Consider the following 20463-nt stretch of genomic DNA (forward strand, 5'->3'; position numbering starts at 1 on the left):
GAGGCATCCTTCCGGTGGTCCAAATCTCTGGAATTTCTAGCGGTTGGCTGCGCCGCGATGATATTTATCACATATTAAATTGAGAAAATCCTCAGATATCAAGAACAATAAAAATTCGATAAAATACGGCAATTTTTTAAGCAAAAAACCTTTGATTGTTGGGGGTGGGTTTTGAATTTATTTTGAACGTTCTCGGAATCCAACACTCTTCTATTTTTAATATGTGATAGCTAGAATCCCATCGGAATCCAACACTCTTCTATTTTTAATATGTGATAGCTAGAATCCCAAGGTACATTCTGTGCAAATTTGAAGGCAATCGGAGCACAGGAACGTTGCCTGGGTAGAGCAAAACAACCCGGTCGCGAAAATTTACCTATACTTCAAAGTGATTATCATGTTGTGTTATGATCGCCATTTTAGATCAATCTGAGTCCCTGATCCACCGTCATCTACCAAACCACTCCGAAATATACCCAAAATCGACCTTAATTTCTTTTGACTTCGCGCATGTGCCACGCTGGAACCAAAGGTACGTTGACTACCAAATTCCGGCGAGGAACTTTTCACGTTGGTACCTAGGTGCATTGAAAACTTCAAGGCGATACCTGCATTCGTTCAGATCGTTTGTTCTTGACACGGTTCCTGCCGTTCGTTTTTTTCCGCCATTTACGGCTTCTGTAAGGGCGAAAAAAGTGGAATTTCGCCACGAAACCGGCACCGATTGTCCCAAAACCATGAAATTTGGACACAATATGCCAATTAAAACTCTGTGACTTACTCCCATTTTGATCAGATTAAAAAAAGGAGTTTCAGCAAAAAATAAACAACCGATTTTCGGAATTTAAATTTGGTTTTAATTAATTTTGAAATTCCAAATGCAAAGGGATCTTATCGCCTCTTCCGTATGTGATTGCTATTAGTACTATACACATTATCCGTAAAAGACATTTTTTTTTAAAATGAGCGCAACACCAAAAACCGAAATCGACTATTTTGTCTTTATCATACATTATCATACATACGCCCACATTGAAATTGAATTTCAGCGATTTCCGATAATTACTGTCAGAGTTATGGCCCTTCATCACTTAAAAAAATTCTTGTGGATGCTCTAGAGGCCAAAGTTAATGTCCGATTGACTTTAAATTTATACACAGTGGTTAAGGTCATGAGACGAAGTAGGCGATTGATTTTCAGCGATATCTGATATTTACTGCCAGAGTTGTGGCCCCTGATCACTTCAAAATATCTTGTGGACGCTCTAGAGGCCAAAGTTAATATCCGATTGACTTTAAATTTATGCGCAGTGTTGTGGCCCCTGATCACTTCAAAATATCTTGTGGACGTTCTAGAGGCCAAAGTTAATATCCGATTGACTCTAAATTTATGGTCATGACACGAAGATGCCTACAGTATTGATTTTCAGCGATATCTGATATTTACTGCCATTTCCGATAATTACCGTCAGAGCTATTGCCCTTGATCACTTTAAAAAATCTTGTGGACGCTCTAGAAGCTAAATTCAATATCCGATTGACCTTAAATTTATACAGTGTTTAAGGTCATGAGATGAAGAAGCCAATTGATTTTCAGCGATTTCCGATTGAATCTTTTGAAAATCACACCTAACTCTAAAACTAAAGGCAAGAAACGGGCCGGTTTACATTGAAGCACAACTAATTCCTGTCCTGCGTACTCTATAAATATAATATACGGTTTTCTAAATATGCCTTGGATGGTAGCCACAAGTCGACAATTTTTGTTTTGTATTTTTCCCATTTTGTTCATAAGGTAAATGTAATTTTTCAGATACCTGATGACATTTATACTTATTGTTTCAATAGATTCTAATAACCCCCTTTGCAGTTAATATGAAAGCTTTCATATCTGCTATGCAGATCTAGTATTATTATTATTATTATATATTTTTTATTGGAGGAAGCTAGATCTCAGCAGCTATAATAGATAGAGGTCTGAAGTTTGGTTTTCTCTCGGGAAACTGGGTGGTGGTTAGTGCTTAAATGTAAAACGAAATTTGTGCGCATAGCGGAAATGCCTCAAATCTTTAACGTGCACAAAAATTGTAAATCGGCCCTAATTCTGTTAATTCTCAATAGCAGTTCAAAATCGTCGAATTTTAAAACTTTGTCGCTTTCATTTTTTTGGTGAAAATTAGTAAATTTTCAAAATTTTCTAAAATTTGTATTTCTTGGAATTTTACAATTTTGATTACATTTTTGGATAGCTGGTGTCTATCCGATTCCAACGATATAAGTTTTGTTTTGAAATTCTGATTTTGATTTGGGTCGATTTTTTGCGATTTTTAGTCAAAATTTAATAACTCTAAAACGGCTCCAACGATTTTTTTGAAACTTCAATACTATGAAGTCATAGGAGGAAGCTAGTGCTTAAACTATAAATGAAAATCCCCTAATCACCGTAAGTGGTCAAGAAAAGTACCCAAACTTTGACAAAATTCTGAAAAATGGGTGCCTGTGCGGAAAATGAGATGTATCCATTGTGTTTTTGCCGATTAGTTAAAGTTTTATATCTTTTAATAGCCCATTGAATTTTCTATCAGATGGTACTAGAGCGACAAGTTTCTATCAAAAATTGAAAAAGTTATAGGACTTCGAAAAGTAAGATTTTTTACGATTTCGAGCAAATTTAGACGCCATTTTCTCGAAAAATAAGCCTATTTGGTTTTTTTAAACTTTGTCAATCGAGAGTCTAATTGGTAGTGTGTTGTGTTAAACCATTGTATCATTTTTTGAAATGTCAGGGGTAGCCGAAAAAAGAGATAGAAAATCGAAAACGTCGTATTTTTACGATTTGGAGCATTTTTAGAGGCCTATTTCTCGAAAAGTCAACATAAAATTTTTTGGGAACTTCTTCTACAGAGAGGCCTATCGGTAATGTTATACATAAAACCATTGTACAACAGTTCCAAATTTCAGGAGTAGGAGAACAAAGTGATCGGAAATTGAAAACGGCAGCTGTTATTGTTAAGGGAAACAAGCAGTAAGGGTGGAAAGGCCTACAATCTGTTTAGTCATAGAACTAGAATATCCTAATGGAGTGCCTATAATTTTTAAACGTTGAAGTTGTTTTGAAGGACAAACTTTTAACTATATGGAAGTTACTGGACGAACAATTTTTAAAAGATGTAAATTATCTACGGGCCCAGCTTTATGGTTTTTACGGCGACCACTTCGCTTTTCCACACATAACAAGCGGATTTTTCCCCGACAGGTTTTTTGTTTATCCGCACTGATGACGTCAAACTTCAATCAGCTAGACATCCTGTTTTAACTTGTTTTTATTATGACAACGGGAGAAGATGAGTCGTCCTCCTTTCTCACGACAGCGAATTTTAAAGTGTGTTTTAAGGTGCCTTTTTAATATTGAACGACTTTTTAAGCTTTCATATTACATATGAAAGCTTATTGTTTCTGTTAAGATTATTAAGCTTTCATATTACATATGAAAGCTTATTGTTTCTGTTAAGATTATTAAGCTTTCATATTACATATGAAAGCTTATTGTTTCTGTTAAGATTATTATTGTTATTTTTTTTTTGTGTTTTGAATCAAGTTATTTATCACTGAGGGACTCAAAATTAGGTTTGATGTAGCTCTGCTCATTTACAGTGGCGAATTTAACGGGCTCATGGGTTCCAGCTCCCTCCTCTAGAAATTTCACAGCACCCGCATGGATTGTGGCTAATTTTGTGGCAGAATTTTATTTTTCTGGGGGAGGTACTTCTAAATGGCTCCGACACAAGTGCCTGAAATGCCATGAAATCACGTTTTCGGCCTCCAATTAAAATTTCTTAGCGGGAGAACCCCCTGACCCGACCCCCTTGCGGGGCTTCACGGTCGGTATCAGCCCCCCTCCCCACCACCATGGTTAATCCGGCGTTGATGTTCCCTCTTGTGCAGCTGCAAAAGAATGTACAAGTTCATTGCCTCATTGTCAAAGATCCCACTTTTCTACCCCAGTTCGGGTAATGAGGTCGAGCGTATATTGTATAGGGGATATTAAACAAGCAAACAGTATGGCTGATGTCTCCCGCCAAAACCCCAAAGTAAAAGATGACACATTAATTAATCGCACTTTCATATTTTTTTCAAAAGTATCGAGCAATCAAACTATACTGTAAATTTCATCACTCTCTGTCAGATAGAAATCAAGGTTATCTTGTCCCAAAGCATCGACCAATGAAATTGCCAAGCTGTAGCTCAAAATGTTCAGTCAAGACCTGATGAACATCTACACCAAGTTTAAACATTCTAGCTCAATTAAAAGCTGGGTTGTTATGTTCCAGTACTTCATTATAACCAAAGTTATCATACCCCAAAGCATCAACCAATTCAAAGTCCCGGCCAATCAAGTTGCTTTGCTTATCCTGACTAAGAGAATGCTCATTGTCGAACTTGGTCAAGGTAATATGGTCAAGGTACTAATGTAATGAAACTATACACAAAGTTTCATCAAATTGCTTATCTCTGCTTACCCATTTTAATAGTCCCCTGCCAATCGAAAAGCCCCCCGACCCACCCACTCCACTCCCGTGTAATACATTAGGTTATAATTGTGTTACAAACGTATCACAAGGAGCATTTGAATATTCTCTCTGAGGCATCTGATACCACTTGTTCCTATTATTATTTTTTTTTTTTTGTGTCATTTCTACAAATCGGATTTCTCAGAATCTAACCATAGGATCAATCTGAAACTTTGACCTACCCCCCCAAAAATGGGGTGCGAATGTTGATTAAATATATTTTCAAATCGTTTTTCGAATCCGAAATCACCGAATTTTACGAACAAATTCATTTGACCTACATTACTGTAACTTTGTAACTATTTTACCTATTTTACTAATTCTTTTTTTGAGGGGTGCCTTGAAACATTTACTTAAAATCTGCAATATCGAATTTTCGAATTTCGAAAATTCGTCGCTGTGATTTTGAACCGGAAGTTGAGATCAATTTGAAAACTTTTTTAATAGTTGCACGATTTTCATGAAATTTAGAATGTAAGTAGATCTTATCAATGCGACTTCAAAAATATCATTAGAAATTTTCTAAATTATCTCCCCTTGATGAAATTAAGGATCAAAGTTTTCAAAAAAATCGACGAAATATAGGTCAGATTGCCTTGATTTTTTTTTCTTTACTAGCTACGACACTACTGATTCGTACACAAAAAATTGAGTTTGTAGCTCAAACCGGAAATGCCACCATCTAGAAATGTGAAAATTACATAAGGCTTTTTTGATATTTTACTTACAGACAAGGCAATTATATTTTCCGAATCCTTGAAGGAAAGCCGAAAAACGGTAGATAACACAATTTTGATTTCCGGCAAATGATGGACGCCATTTTGAATTGAAAATGACAATTAGTGAAAAATCCACATTTATGGGCTTGAAAACATATACAATTGGTCGTGACCTAGAGAATATGTCTCCAGGATAGCCTGGATCATGGTCGAACGTTTGGTATTTGAATATTTCAAAAATTCGAATTTCTCCTTTGATGTTTTCCGTGCCGACAAGGTTGTTTTCGAGTTTAGCTGGATTTGACTTCGCGCATGCGCTACGCTAGAACCAAAGGTACCATGAGTACTAAATTCCGGCGAGCAACTTTTCACGTTGGTACCTAGGTACCCTGAAAATTTCAAGGTGATACCTGCATTCGTTCAAGTCGTTTGTTCTTGTCACCTGCCTTTCGTCGTTTTTTACGGCTTCCATGAGGGGAAAAAAGTGGAATTTCGCCGTGACACCGGCACCGATTGTCCGAAAACCATGAAATTTGGACACAATACGCCCATTACCACCCCGGACTCTGTGCCTTGCCCCCATTTCGATCCCATTAAAAAAAAAAAGAGTTTTAGCAAAAAAACGATTTTCGGAATTTAATATTGGTTTTAACCCTGTAATACCCAGACATGATATACATATTATTATAATCCCTATGAAATATTTTAATTATTTACTGCTATAATATGAATTATCACTTATTCCCCGTTAAATAATTATCGGTCACCGGGTGCAGCTGTACAACTTCAAGGACCCTGGCTTCAAGTCAATTTACGGCTTCCATGAGGGGAAAAAAGTGGAATTTCGCCGTGACACCGGCACCGATTGTCCGAAAACCATGAAATTTGGACACAATACGCCCATTACCACCCCGGACTCTGTGCCTTACTCCCATTTTGATCCGATTAAAAAAAAAGAGTTTTAGCAAAAAACCGATTTTCGGAATTTAATATTGGTTTTAATTAATTTTGAAATTGCAAATGCAAAGAGATTTTATCGCCTCTTCCTTATGTGATAGGTATTGGTACTATACACATTATCCTTAAAAGACAATTTTTTAAAATGACCGTAACGATGTATCAACACTAGAAACCGAAATCGCCTATTTTGACCTTTTTTGACTGCTGAGGCATCCTTCCGGTGGTCCAAATCTCTGGAATTTCTAGCGGTTGGCTGCGCCGCGATGATATTTATCACATATTAAATTGAGAAAATCCTCAGATATCAAGAACAATAAAAATTCGATAAAATACGGCAATTTTTTAAGCAAAAAACCTTTGATTGTTGGGGGTGGGTTTTGAATTTATTTTGAACGTTCTCGGAATCCAACACTCTTCTATTTTTAATATGTGATAGCTAGAATCCCATCGGAATCCAACACTCTTCTATTTTTAATATGTGATAGCTAGAATCCCAAGGTACATTCTGTGCAAATTTGAAGGCAATCGGAGCACAGGAACGTTGCCTGGGTAGAGCAAAACAACCCGGTCGCGAAAATTTACCTATACTTCAAAGTGATTATCATGTTGTGTTATGATCGCCATTTTAGATCAATCTGAGTCCCTGATCCACCGTCATCTACCAAACCACTCCGAAATATAGCCAAAATCCCAAAATCGACCGTAATTTCTTTTTGCTTCGCGCATGTGCCACGCTGGAACCAAAGGTACGTTGACTACCAAATTCCGGCGAGGAACTTTTCACGTTGGTACCTAGGTGCACTGAAAACTTCAAGGCGATACCTGCATTCGTTCAGATCGTTTGTTCTTGACACGGTTCCTGCCGTTTGTTTTTTTTCCGCCATTTACGGCTTCTGTAAGGGCGAAAAAAGTGGAATTTCGCCACGAAACCGGCACCGATTGTCCCAAAACCATGAAATTTGGACACAATATGCCAATTACCACTCTGTGACTTACTCCCATTTTGATCAGATTAAAAAAAGGAGTTTCAGCAAAAAATAAACCAAAGGTACCATGAGTACTAAATTCCGGCGAGCAACTTTTCACGTTGGTACCTAGGTACCCTGAAAATTTCAAGGTGATACCTGCATTCGTTCAAGTCGTTTGTTCTTGTCACCTGCCTTTCGTCGTTTTTTACGGCTTCCATGAGGGGAAAAAAGTGGAATTTCGCCGTGACACCGGCACCGATTGTCCGAAAACCATGAAATGTGGACACAATACGCCCATTACCACCCCGGACTCTGTGCCTTACCCCCATTTCGATCCCATTAAAAAAAAAGAGTTTTAGCAAAAAAACGATTTTCGGAATTTAATATTGGTTTTAACCCTGTACCCAGACAAGATATACATATTATTATAATCCCTATGAAATATTTTAATTATTTACTGCTATAATATGAATTATCACTTATTCCCCGTTAAATAAATATCGGTCACCGGGTGCAGCTGTACAACTTCAAGGACCCTGGCTTCAAGTCAATTTACGGCTTCCATGAGGGGAAAAAAGTGGAATTTCGCCGTGACACCGGCACCGATTGTCCGAAAACCATGAAATTTGGACACAATACGCCCATTACCACCCCGGACTCTGTGCTTTACCCCCATTTTGATCCCATTAAAAAAAAAGAGTTTTAGCAAAAAAACGATTTTCGGAATTTAATATTGGTTTTAAACCTGTAATACCCAGACATGATATATTATTATAATCCCTATGAAATATTTTAATTATTTACTGCTATAATATGAATTATCACTTATTCCCCGTTAAATAAATATCGGTCACCTGGTGCCGCTGTACAACTTAAAGGACACTGGCCTCAAGTCAATTTACGGAGAGAGAGAGAGAGAGAGAAATGGGGTTTACGTCCACTCGACACAAACTAGGTCATTTCGGGACCAACATATGGTTTAATTTTATTTCAATAATTCGCTTGCGCGTAGGGGTCTTTAGCAGTGGGAGGAAACCGGAGGACCCGGAGAAAATCCACAAGGTTGGACAGGCGACCCTACCCCTTGCGTCAATTTACGGCTTCCATGAGGGGAAAAAAGTGGAATTTCGCCGTGACACCGGCACCGATTGTCCGAAAACCATGAAATTAGGACACAATACGCCCATTACCACCCCTGACTCTGTGCTTTACCCCCATTTTGATCACATTAAAAAGAAAAGAGTTTTAGCAAAAAAACGATTTTCGGAATATAATATTGGTTTTAATTAATTTTGAAATTGGAAATGCAAAGAGATTTTATCGCCTCTTCCGTATGTGATAGGTATTGGTACTATACACATTATCCTTAAAAGACAATTTTTTAAACTGACCGTAACGATGAATCGACACTAGAAACCGAAATCGCCTATTTTGACCTATTTTGACTGCTGGGGTATCTTTCCGTACGTGACAAGGAGTAGGTCGCCCGTCCAGCCTGTGTATTTTTTCAGGATCACCCGGTTTCCCCCCACTGCTAGACCTCTACGCGCAAGCGAATTATTGAAATAAAATTGAACCATACGTTAGTCCCGAAATGACCTAGTTTGTGTCGAGTGGTCGATCAACCCCATTTCGCTCTCTCAATTTTAGCACTCCTAACTCTAAAACTAAATGCAAGGAACGGGCCTATTTACAGAGGTCACAATTTTAACCTACATGCACACCTACATGATATACATATTATTATAATCCCTATGGGATATTTTAATTATTTACTGTTATAATATGAATTATCACTTATTCCCCGTTAAATAAATATCGGTCACCGGGTGCAGCTGTACAACTTCAAGGACCTTGGCCTCAAGTGCATGGGACCAACTCTACATTTTCTGAAATGTCAATAAAAGCCCTGGAATGATTTCATTTAAAAAAAATAATCAGAAAGTAAATCTAGTTTTATTTATATGCTATTTGTTGCCAGAAAATATATTTTGTTACGAGTCTAATTCAAATTTAAAAATAAACAATGGGTCTGAGGCATATTTTATTGATATATAGAAATTAATGCAGTGTTCTCATTATGTGATAAAAGAGTGCCAGAAATGTCTCGAAATTCAGCCATTTGTGTATTTAGTATATCAAGTATATGCGTGTATTACAAAGCTCTGATTTGTGTGATTTGTGTACACCCCGCTCCCCCCCCCCTCCTCGTGTCACTATCATGTACATATCAATTCTGCTGCCAACCCACCCACGCGAACATGACTAAATTATGAAACATTGTCTAGTCGTTTGTATGTTACGACAAAACGAGGCCAGCGTGGCTCATTTGCTGCAGAACGGAAGGCCTTGCAAGGATTAGTGTCTAGTCGTTTGGATGGTACGAAAACCCGAGGTCAAAGTGGTTCCCCGTTGGCAGTGGTGAAGTATGGAAGGCCTAGCAAGGATCTGTGTCTAGTCGTTTCGATGGGACGAAAAACGCCCGTCCCCTCGTCCATGGTACAAGGATTAGTGCCTAGTCGCTTGGATGGTATGCAAAACAGAGGTCCCCGTTCTCTCCCTTTGTCTGTGGTTCTTGACCGAAGGCCCGACAACTAACTTTGCGTGCAGTTTTTTAGGTAGGACGAAAAATCGAAATCCTGTGTGCATATTGGCGTGCACGAAAAATAACCCTTTGCATTTGGAATTTTATGCACCCACCCCACCCTCGAACAACGCTTAACATAACATTTTGTTTTCACTACCTACATTGTAAAATTTGTTTGATTTCAGATGACTTAGCCCCGGTTTTTCACAGTGAAAGATTTTGATGAAACTTGACATGCATGTTTATAACCCAAAGATATGGTTCCTTTCGATATTTGCGCATATCGAATCGTAACTTCATGAATTATGGTCCCTGATTGTAAGAAAAATCACTTTATATTTCGCGTGTTCTCTATCTATCTCTCGGAAATGGAATATGGAAATACACAAGCTAGCTAGTGTATTACAGGTTGGTGGTGGTGGGGATGAGGTCTTCTATTTGCAATGATTTTTTGACTACAAAATATACGCTCTAACTCATTATTCAAACTACAGCAAAAAAAAAAGCGGGAACGGAAACCCGATTTTATATATTCTTACAATAGCAACGCACTTCGGGATTAACTTAGAAATGGTTCCACTACTGATGTCTTCCGCCTTACTCCTGCCACAGTAGTGGCTTGTCCTACGGAGTTCCTTTCCGCAAGTTTTTTTTAGTCAAATGACTACAAAAAGGTTACTGGCCTATGTATAGCTCCCTTAATTTACACATAAACTGACCTAAAACTGCACTGCGCATATAATAAACCAATTCCCATTGAAATAAAGGTGAAGCCGTACCGCATAATTATATGATTTGATGAAACCCAACTGCTACCCGAAGTTTCTCGCCTATCGAAGTTATAATATCCGCCGGTGTCATGGCGGCTCGCACATTATAAGAATCATTGCTTTGAAAATGTAGAACGCATTAACACAAAGAAAAACTGATGGGTAACTAGTTTAGTGGTCCAGTCTTCACTATAATTTGTGATAGAATTACTTATTTAAAAAAAACTGAATGATGTAAAAATAAAAATGGTTGGAGTGCCCAAGTTTAGATTTGTCGTTGATTTCATAAAGATGTTAGGATATAGAACGTTAAATACTGTGTGATTCAACATGGCGGCCGAGGGGTTTAATATGATATAAGTACGAAATACATGTACATGTAGTACCAAATGGTTTATATGTATGAGAGTCAAGGTTTGGACTAAATGTCTTGGGGAAGTAGGGGGCGACTAGCATGTGCCCCTCTTTAGTGGACCGATGTGAGATTGCCCATTGTATTAACTGGACGGGTAGGCCTATTCACCTTCAGTTATGTGTCAATGTCAAATAAGCGGCTTCGTATCAACACGGTCGGCTCTGGGCCGGTTTAATTCTACGTATCTCTCGTAGCTGAGAGAAAAAAGATTTTTTAGCCCAGAGAATATCTTCCGTCAGAGTGGTTGTTGATTCATAGATTCTAATAACCCCTTTTGAAGTTTATATGAAAGCTTTGATATCTGCTATGCAGATCTAGTTAAGCTTTCATATTACATATGAAAGCTTATTGTTTCTGTTAAGATTATTATTGTTATTAAGCTTTCATATTACATATGAAAGCTTATTGTTTCTGTTAAGATTATTATTGTTATTTTTTTTTTGTGTTTTGTCCACAAATCGGATTTCTCAGAATCTAACCATAGGATCGTTCTGAAACTTTTACCTATCCCCCCAAAAATTGGTGGTGGCTGTTGATTAAATATATTTTCAAAACGTTTTACGAATCCGAAATCACCGAATTTTACGAAGGAATGCATTTGACCTACAATGCTGTAACTCTGTGACTATTTGACCTATTTTACTAATTCTTTTTTCTTTGAGTATCTTGAAACATTTACTTCAAATCTGCAATTTCGGATTTTTTCATTTCGAAAATTCGTCGCTGTCATTTCGAACCGGAAGTTATTACCAATTTGACAACTTCTTTAATAGTTGTGCGATTTTCGTGAAATTTAGAATGTTTGTAGATCTTGCCAATGCGACTTCAATGATGTCCTTGGAAATTTTCTAAATTATCTCCCCTTGGTGAAATTAAGGATCAAAGTTTTCAAAAAAATCGTCGAAATATAGGTCAGAATGACCTAAAAAAAAAATTCGATACTAGACAAGTAATTACTGATTCGTACACAAAATATGGAGTTTGTCGATTGAACCGGAAGTGCCACCATCTTTAAACGTGAAAAATCAAAAAGGCTTTTTTGCTATTTTACTTACAGACTCGGGCGTCATATTTTCGGAATCCTGGAAGGAATACCTAAAAATCTATCGGATCAGAATTTTGATTTCGGTCACGTGGTGGTCACCATTTTGAATTGAAAATGAAAAATAGAAGCAATTTGAAGGGCCGGGACTTTGGAACACAAGAACTCTCGTTCTAATTAAGCTAGAATGTTCAAACTTGGTGTAGGCGTTCACTAGGTCAATGTCATGATTGAGTTCAAAGATGAGCATTTTTTGCCTAGGGTAAGCAGAGATAAGCAAGCGGATTTGTTGATTCTTTAGGGCACGATGACATTGGTTATAATGAATGGAGGGCGATGAAACTCTTGTCAATCGAGAGGCTAATAGCTGGCCTGTTGTGTGAAATCATTGTATCATTTTTTATTCGAATTTCTCCTTTGATGTTTTCCGTGCCGACAAGGTTGTTTTCGAGTTTAGCTGGATTTGACTTCGCGCATGCGCTACTCTGGAACCAAAGGTACCATGAGTACTAAATTCCGGCGAGCAACTTTTCACGTTGGTACCTAGGTACCCTGAAAATTTCAAGGTGATACCTGCATTCGTTCAAGTCGTTTGTTCTTGTCACCTGCCTTTCGTCGTTTTTTTTCTAAGTCAATTTACGGCTTCCATGAGGGGAAAAAAGTGGAATTTCGCCGTGACACCGGCACCGATTGTCCGAAAACCATGAAATTTGGACACAATACGCCCATTACCACCCCGGACTCTGTGCCTTACTCCCATTTTGATCCGATTAAAAAAAAAAAAGTTTTAGCAAAAAAACGATTTTCGGAATTTAATATTGGTTTTAATTAATTTTAAAATTGCAAATGCAATAGGTACTGGTACTATACACATTATCCTTAAAAGACAATTTTTTAAAATGACCGTAACGATGTATCGACACTAGAAACCGAAATCGCCTATTTTGACCTTTTTTGACTGCTGAGGCATCATTCCGGTGGTCCAAATCTCTGGAATTTCTAGCGGTTGGCTGCGCCGCGATGATATTTATCACATACTAATTGAGAAAAATCCTCAGATATCAAGAACAATAAAAATTCGATAAAATACGGCAATTTTTTAAGCAAAAAACCTTTGATTGTTTGGGGCGGGTTTTGAATTTATTTTGAACGTTCTCGGAATCCAACACTCTTCTATTTTTAATATGTGATAGCTAGAATCCCAAGGTACATTCTGTGCATATTTGAAGGCAATCGGAGCACAGGAACGTTGCCTGGGCAGAGCAAATCAAAGGCTTCTTCGTCTTATGACCTTAAACACCTTATAAATTTAAAGTCAATCGGATATTAACAGCAAAAGGGGGGCGACGACAATATACGACCACATTTCAATGTGGGCCTATAAAAAGTAAATCATTGCCAATAGAAAAGACCCACCTTTCCCCCAACAACAACCATGTAATGCACTAGCTATAATGGGGATTTTTCTGGAACACAGCGAAATGGGTCTTTTAAAATGTTCACAAGTGTATCACAAGGAGGGTTTGCTTCTTCTCTATGGGACACCCGATACCACTTCTCAACGAGGAATTCAGTCACACAGCCAACACCATTTTGTATGTTTGTGTAATCTTTATTCAGTATAAATCAAGTAATACAAATAAAAAAATACTTGGATTGATGAAAACATAATTTTTGAGAGTTATTCATACATGTAGCATAATTGTTCTTATTTAAAAAATGTACATGATTACATGTTTGTCATAAACAACATTAAATAAACAATCATGTTTCTTCACGATAACAGTAACAGTATAACAATTGTATGAAATATATTTTCCTTTATTTTTTTTTATTTTTAGAAAGGCCACTTCCTTGGTTTAAAATATATCATAAATTGTAGTTATCTAACATATACTTCCATGTATGTTTATCTAACAGATTACCACGTCGCCTTATCTAACAGAGAGTAAATGGTATACAATATCAAATTATAATCTACCAGCATTACTTGTTTCAGTAATTTAATCGTGTGTTATTCTTGTATTTAAGTGAGAAGAGTGAATAAACTATCATGGGTTGAAACAAATATATTGGAGTAGAAATAAACATTGTATATTGGTTTGCAAATAAATAATTGGTACAGATAATGCAATGTCATACAACATACTTTTTGGATTCGGTACAAATACAACCTTTTTATCATCAATGAAAATAATGTGATTTCAAAGTAACGATCAATAAAAAAACATTGCTTATATAAAGTACATGTAATTGGGTTCATTTAATTCACTTTGTATCTATAATATACATGTAGTATTAAACAATAAATATATTGATTAATGCCAATTCTATACAAATCTCATAGTTGTATTCATGTTTTCTTTACCATAACAAGAAACAGTACAACAGATTTAGTAACAATATATTCCTTTCTACATCCGTCAGAGTGGTTGATGATTCATAGATTCTAATAACCCCTTTTGAAGTTTATATGAAAGCTTTGATATCTGCTATGCAGATCTAGTTTTTTTTTTGTGTTTTGTCCACAAATCGGATTTCTCAGAATCTAACCATAGGATCGTTCTGAAACTTTTACCTATCCCCCCAAAAATGGGTGGTGGCTGTTGATTAAATATATTTTCAAAACGTTTTACGAATCCGAAATCACCGAATTTTACGAAGGAATGCATTTGACCTACAATGCTGTAACTTTGTGACTATTTGACCTATTTTACTAATTCTTTTTTCTTTGAGTATCTTGAAACATTTACTTCAAATCTGCAATTTCGGATTTTGGCATTTCGAAAATTCGTCGCTGTCATTTCGAACCGGAAGTTATTACCAATTTGACAACTTCTTTAATAGTTGTGCGTTTTTCGTGAAATTTAGAATGTTAGTAGATCTTGCCAATGCGACTTCAATGATGTCCTTGGAAATTTTCTAAATTATCTCCCCTTGGTGAAATTAAGGATCAAAGTTTTCAAAAAAATCGTCGAAATATAGGTCAGAATGACCTAAAAAAAAATTCGATACTAGACAAGTAATTACTGATTCGTACACAAAATATGGAGTTTGTCGATCGAACCGGAAGTGCCACCATCTTTAAACGTGAAAAATCAAAAAGGCTTTTTTGCTATTTTACTTACAGACACGGGCGTCATATTTTCGGAATCCTGGAAGGAATGCCTAAAAATCTATCGGATCAGAATTTTGATTTCGGTCACGTGATGGTCACCATTTTGAATTGAAAATGAAAAATAGAAGCAATTTGAAGGGCCGGGACTTTGGAACACAAGAACTCTCCTTCTAATTAAGCTAGAATGTTAAAACTTGGTGTAGGCGTTCACTAGGTCAATGTCATGATTGAGTTCAAAGATGAGCATTTTTTGCCTAGGGTAAGCAGAGATAAGCAAGCTGATTTGTTGATTCTTTAGGGCACGATGACATTGGTTATAATGAATGGAGGGCGATGAAACTCTTGTCAATCGAGAGGCTAATAGCTGGCCTGTTGTGTGAAATCATTGTATCATTTTTTGAAAATGTCCGGGGTAGCCGAAAAAAGGAGATCGAAATCCAAAAAGTCGTATTTTTACGATTTGGGGCATTTTTAGAGGTCGTGTAAAGTAAAATAAAGCATGCATATACATATATTATTGATATTAAATATATCATATAAAAAACTAAACAATGAATCAGCTGTCATTGACAGATTTTATATTATAAGCATGGTCAGTGGAAGGTCAGCGTATTGTCTAACTTGAACTCACTGACTCCGTAACATTATTGTGGGTATGGTATAAGCTGAATTTGATGAGATGCACATATCTCGTATGACTATTTGGTACTTACAGTGTTAGACTTTGTCGTAACGTTACGGTCTCCATTCATCAAATCGTCGTTGGGGCTATAATACGATTTTGAATCAAGTTATTTATCACTGAGGGACTCAAAATTAGGTTTGATGTAGCTCTGCTCATTTACAGTGGCGAATTTAACGGGCTCATGGGTTCCAGCTCCCTCCTCTAGAAATTTCACAGCACCCGCATGGATTGTGGCTAATTTTGTGGCAGAATTTTATTTTTCTGGGGGAGGTATTTCTAAATGGCTCCGACACAAGTGCCTGAAATGCCATGAAATCACGTTTTCGGCCTCCAATTAAAATTTCTTAGCGGGAGAACCCCCTGACCCGACCCCCTTGCGGGGCTTCACGGTCGGTATCAGCCCCCCTCCCCACCACCATGGTTAATCCGGCGTTGATGTTCCCTCTTGTGCAGCTGCAAAAGAATGTACAAGTTCATTGCCTCATTGTCAAAGATCCCACTTTTCTACCCCAGTTCGGGTAATGAGGTCGAGCGTATATTGTATAGGGGATATTAAACAAGCAAACAGTATGGCTGATGTCTCCCGCCAAAACCCCAAAGTAAAAGATGACACATTAATTAATCGCACTTTCATATTTTTTTCAAAAGTATCGAGCAATCAAACTATACTGTAAATTTCATCACTCTCTGTCAGATAGAAATCAAGGTTATCTTGTCCCAAAGCATCGACCAATGAAATTGCCAAGCTGTAGCTCAAAATGTTCAGTCAAGACCTGATGAACATCTACACCAAGTTTAAACATTCTAGCTCAATTAAAAGCTGGGTTGTTATGTTCCAGTACTTCATTATAACCAAAGTTATCATACCCCAAAGCATCAACCAATTCAAAGTCCCGGCCAATCAAGTTGCTTTGCTTATCCTGACTAAGAGAATGCTCATTGTCGAACTTGGTCAAGGTAATATGGTCAAGGTACTAATGTAATGAAACTATACACAAAGTTTCATCAAATTGCTTATCTCTGCTTACCCATTTTAATAGTCCCCTGCCAATCGAAAAGCCCCCCGACCCACCCACTCCACTCCCGTGTAATACATTAGGTTATAATTGTGTTACAAACGTATCACAAGGAGCATTTGAATATTCTCTCTGAGGCATCTGATACCACTTGTTCCTATTATTATTTTTTTTTTTTTGTGTCATTTCTACAAATCGGATTTCTCAGAATCTAACCATAGGATTAATCTGAAACTTTGACCTACCCCCCCCCCCCCAAAAAATGGGGTGCGAATGTTGATTAAATATATTTTCAAATCGTTTTTCGAATCCGAAATCACCGAATTTTACGAACAAATTCATTTGACCTACATTACTGTAACTTTGTAACTATTTGACCTATTTTACTAATTCTTTTTTTGAGGGGTGCCTTGAAACATTTACTTAAAATCTGCAATTTCGAATTTCGAAAATTCGTCGCTGTGATTTTGAACCGGAAGTTGAGATCAATTTGAAAACTTTTTTAATAGTTGGACGATTTTCATGAAATTTAGAATGTAAGTAGATCTTATCAATGCGACTTCAAAAATATCATTAGAAATTTTCTAAATTATCTCCCCTTGATGAAATTAAGGATCAAAGTTTTCAAAAAAATCGACGAAATATAGGTCAGATTGCCTTGATTTTTTTTTCTTTACTAGCTACGACACTACTGATTCGTACACAAAAAATTGAGTTTGTAGCTCAAACCGGAAATGCCACCATCTTGAAATGTGAAAATTACATAAGGCTTTTTTGATATTTTACTTACAGACAAGGCAATTATATTTTCCGAATCCTTGAAGGAAAGCCGAAAAACGGTAGAGAACACAATTTTGATTTCCGGCAAATGATGGACGCCATTTTGAATTGAAAATGACAATTAGTGAAAAATCCACATTTATGGGCTTGAAAACATATACAATTGGTCGTGACCTAGAGAATATGTCTCCAGGATAGCCTGGATCATGGTCGAACGTTTGGTATTTGAATATTTCAAAAATTCGAATTTCTCCTTTGATGTTTTCCGTGCCGACAAGGTTGTTTTCGAGTTTAGCTGGATTTGACTTCGCGCATGCGCTACGCTAGAACCAAAGGTACCATGAGTACTAAATTCCGGCGAGCAACTTTTCACGTTGGTACCTAGGTACCCTGAAAATTTCAAGGTGATACCTGCATTCGTTCAAGTCGTTTGTTCTTGTCACCTGCCTTTCGTCGTTTTTTTTCTGTCAATTTACGGCTTCCATGAGGGGAAAAAAGTGGAATTTCGCCGTGACACCGGCACCGATTGTCCGAAAACCATGAAATTTGGACACAATACGCCCATTACCACCCCGGACTCTGTGCCTTACCCCCATTTCGATCCCATTAAAAAAAAAAGAGTTTTAGCAAAAAAACGATTTTCGGAATTTAATATTGGTTTTAACCCTGTACCCAGACAAGATATACATATTATTATAATCCCTATGAAATATTTTAATTATTTACTGCTATAATATGAATTATCACTTATTCCCCGTTAAATAAATATCGGTCACCGGGTGCAGCTGTACAACTTCAAGGACCCTGGCTTCAAGTCAATTTACGGCTTCCATGAGGGGAAAAAAGTGGAATTTCGCCGTGACACCGGCACCGATTGTCCGAAAACCATGAAATTTGGACACAATACGCCCATTACCACCCCGGACTCTGTGCCTTACTCCCATTTTGATCCGATTAAAAAAAAAGAGTTTTAGCAAAAAACCGATTTTCGGAATTTAATATTGGTTTTAATTAATTTTGAAATTGCAAATGCAAAGAGATTTTATCGCCTCTTCCTTATGTGATAGGTATTGGTACTATACACATTATCCTTAAAAGACAATTTTTTAAAATGACCGTAACGATGTATCAACACTAGAAACCGAAATCGCCTATTTTGACCTTTTTTGACTGCTGAGGCATCCTTCCGGTGGTCCAAATCTCTGGAATTTCTAGCGGTTGGCTGCGCCGCGATGATATTTATCACATATTAAATTGAGAAAATCATCAGATATCAAGAACAATAAAAATTCGATAAAATACGGCAATTTTTTAAGCAAAAAACCTTTGATTGTTGGGGGTGGGTTTTGAATTTATTTTGAACGTTCTCGGAATCCAACACTCTTCTATTTTTAATATGTGATAGCTAGAATCCCATCGGAATCCAACACTCTTCTATTTTTAATATGTGATAGCTAGAATCCCAAGGTACATTCTGTGCAAATTTGAAGGCAATCGGAGCACAGGAACGTTGCCTGGGTAGAGCAAAACAACCCGGTCGCGAAAATTTACCTATACTTCAAAGTGATTATCATGTTGTGTTATGATCGCCATTTTAGATCAATCTGAGTCCCTGATCCACCGTCATCTACCAAACCACTCCGAAATATAGCCAAAATCCCAAAATCGACCGTAATTTCTTTTTGCTTCGCGCATGTGCCACGCTGGAACCAAAGGTACGTTGACTACCAAATTCCGGCGAGGAACTTTTCACGTTGGTACCTAGGTGCACTGAAAACTTCAAGGCGATACCTGCATTCTTTCAGATCGTTTGTTCTTGACACGGTTCCTGCCGTTCGTTTTTTTCCGCCATTTACGGCTTCTGTAAGGGCGAAAAAAGTGGAATTTCGCCACGAAACCGGCACCGATTGTCCCAAAACCATGAAATTTGGACACAATATGCCAATTACCACTCTGTGACTTACTCCCATTTTGATCAGATTAAAAAAAGGAGTTTCAGCAAAAAATAAACAACCGATTTTCGGAATTTAAATTTGGTTTTAATTAATTTTGAAATTCCAAATGCAAAGGGATCTTATCGCCTCTTCCGTATGTGATTGCTATTAGTACTATACACATTATCCGTAAAAGACATTTTTTTTTTAAATGAGCGCAACACCAAAAACCGAAATCGACTATTTTGTCTTTATCATACATTAAATATTATATGCCATCGGTTAATTTTTATACGCCCACATTGAAATTGAATTTCAGCGATTTCCGATAATTACTGTCAGAATTATGGCCCTTCATCACTTAAAAAAATTCTTGTGGATGCTCTAGAGGCCAAAGTTAATGTCCGATTGACTTTAAATTTATACACAGTGCTTAAGGTCATGAGACGAAGTAGGCGATTGATTTTCAGCGATATCTGATATTTACTGCCAGAGTTGTGGCCCCTGATCACTTCAAAATATCTTGTGGACGCTCTAGAGGCCAAAGTTAATATCCGATTGACTTTAAATTTATGCGCAGTGTTGTGGCCCCTGATCACTTCAAAATATCTTGTGGACGCTCTAGAGGCCAAAGTTAATATCCGATTGACTCTAAATTTATGGTCATGACACGAAGATGCCTACAGTATTGATTTTCAGCGATATCTGATATTTACTGCCATTTCCGATAATTACCGTGAGAGTTATTGCCCTTGATCACTTTAAAAAATCTTGTGGACGCTCTAGAAGCTAAATTCAATATCCGATTGACCTTAAATTTATACAGTGTTTAAGGTCATGAGATGAAGAAGCCAATTGATTTTCAGCGATTTCCGATTGAATCTTTTGAAAATCACACC

Source organism: Patella vulgata, chromosome 7, assembly GCF_932274485.2.
Source record: "Patella vulgata chromosome 7, xgPatVulg1.2, whole genome shotgun sequence".
NCBI lineage: Eukaryota > Metazoa > Mollusca > Gastropoda > Patellidae > Patella > Patella vulgata.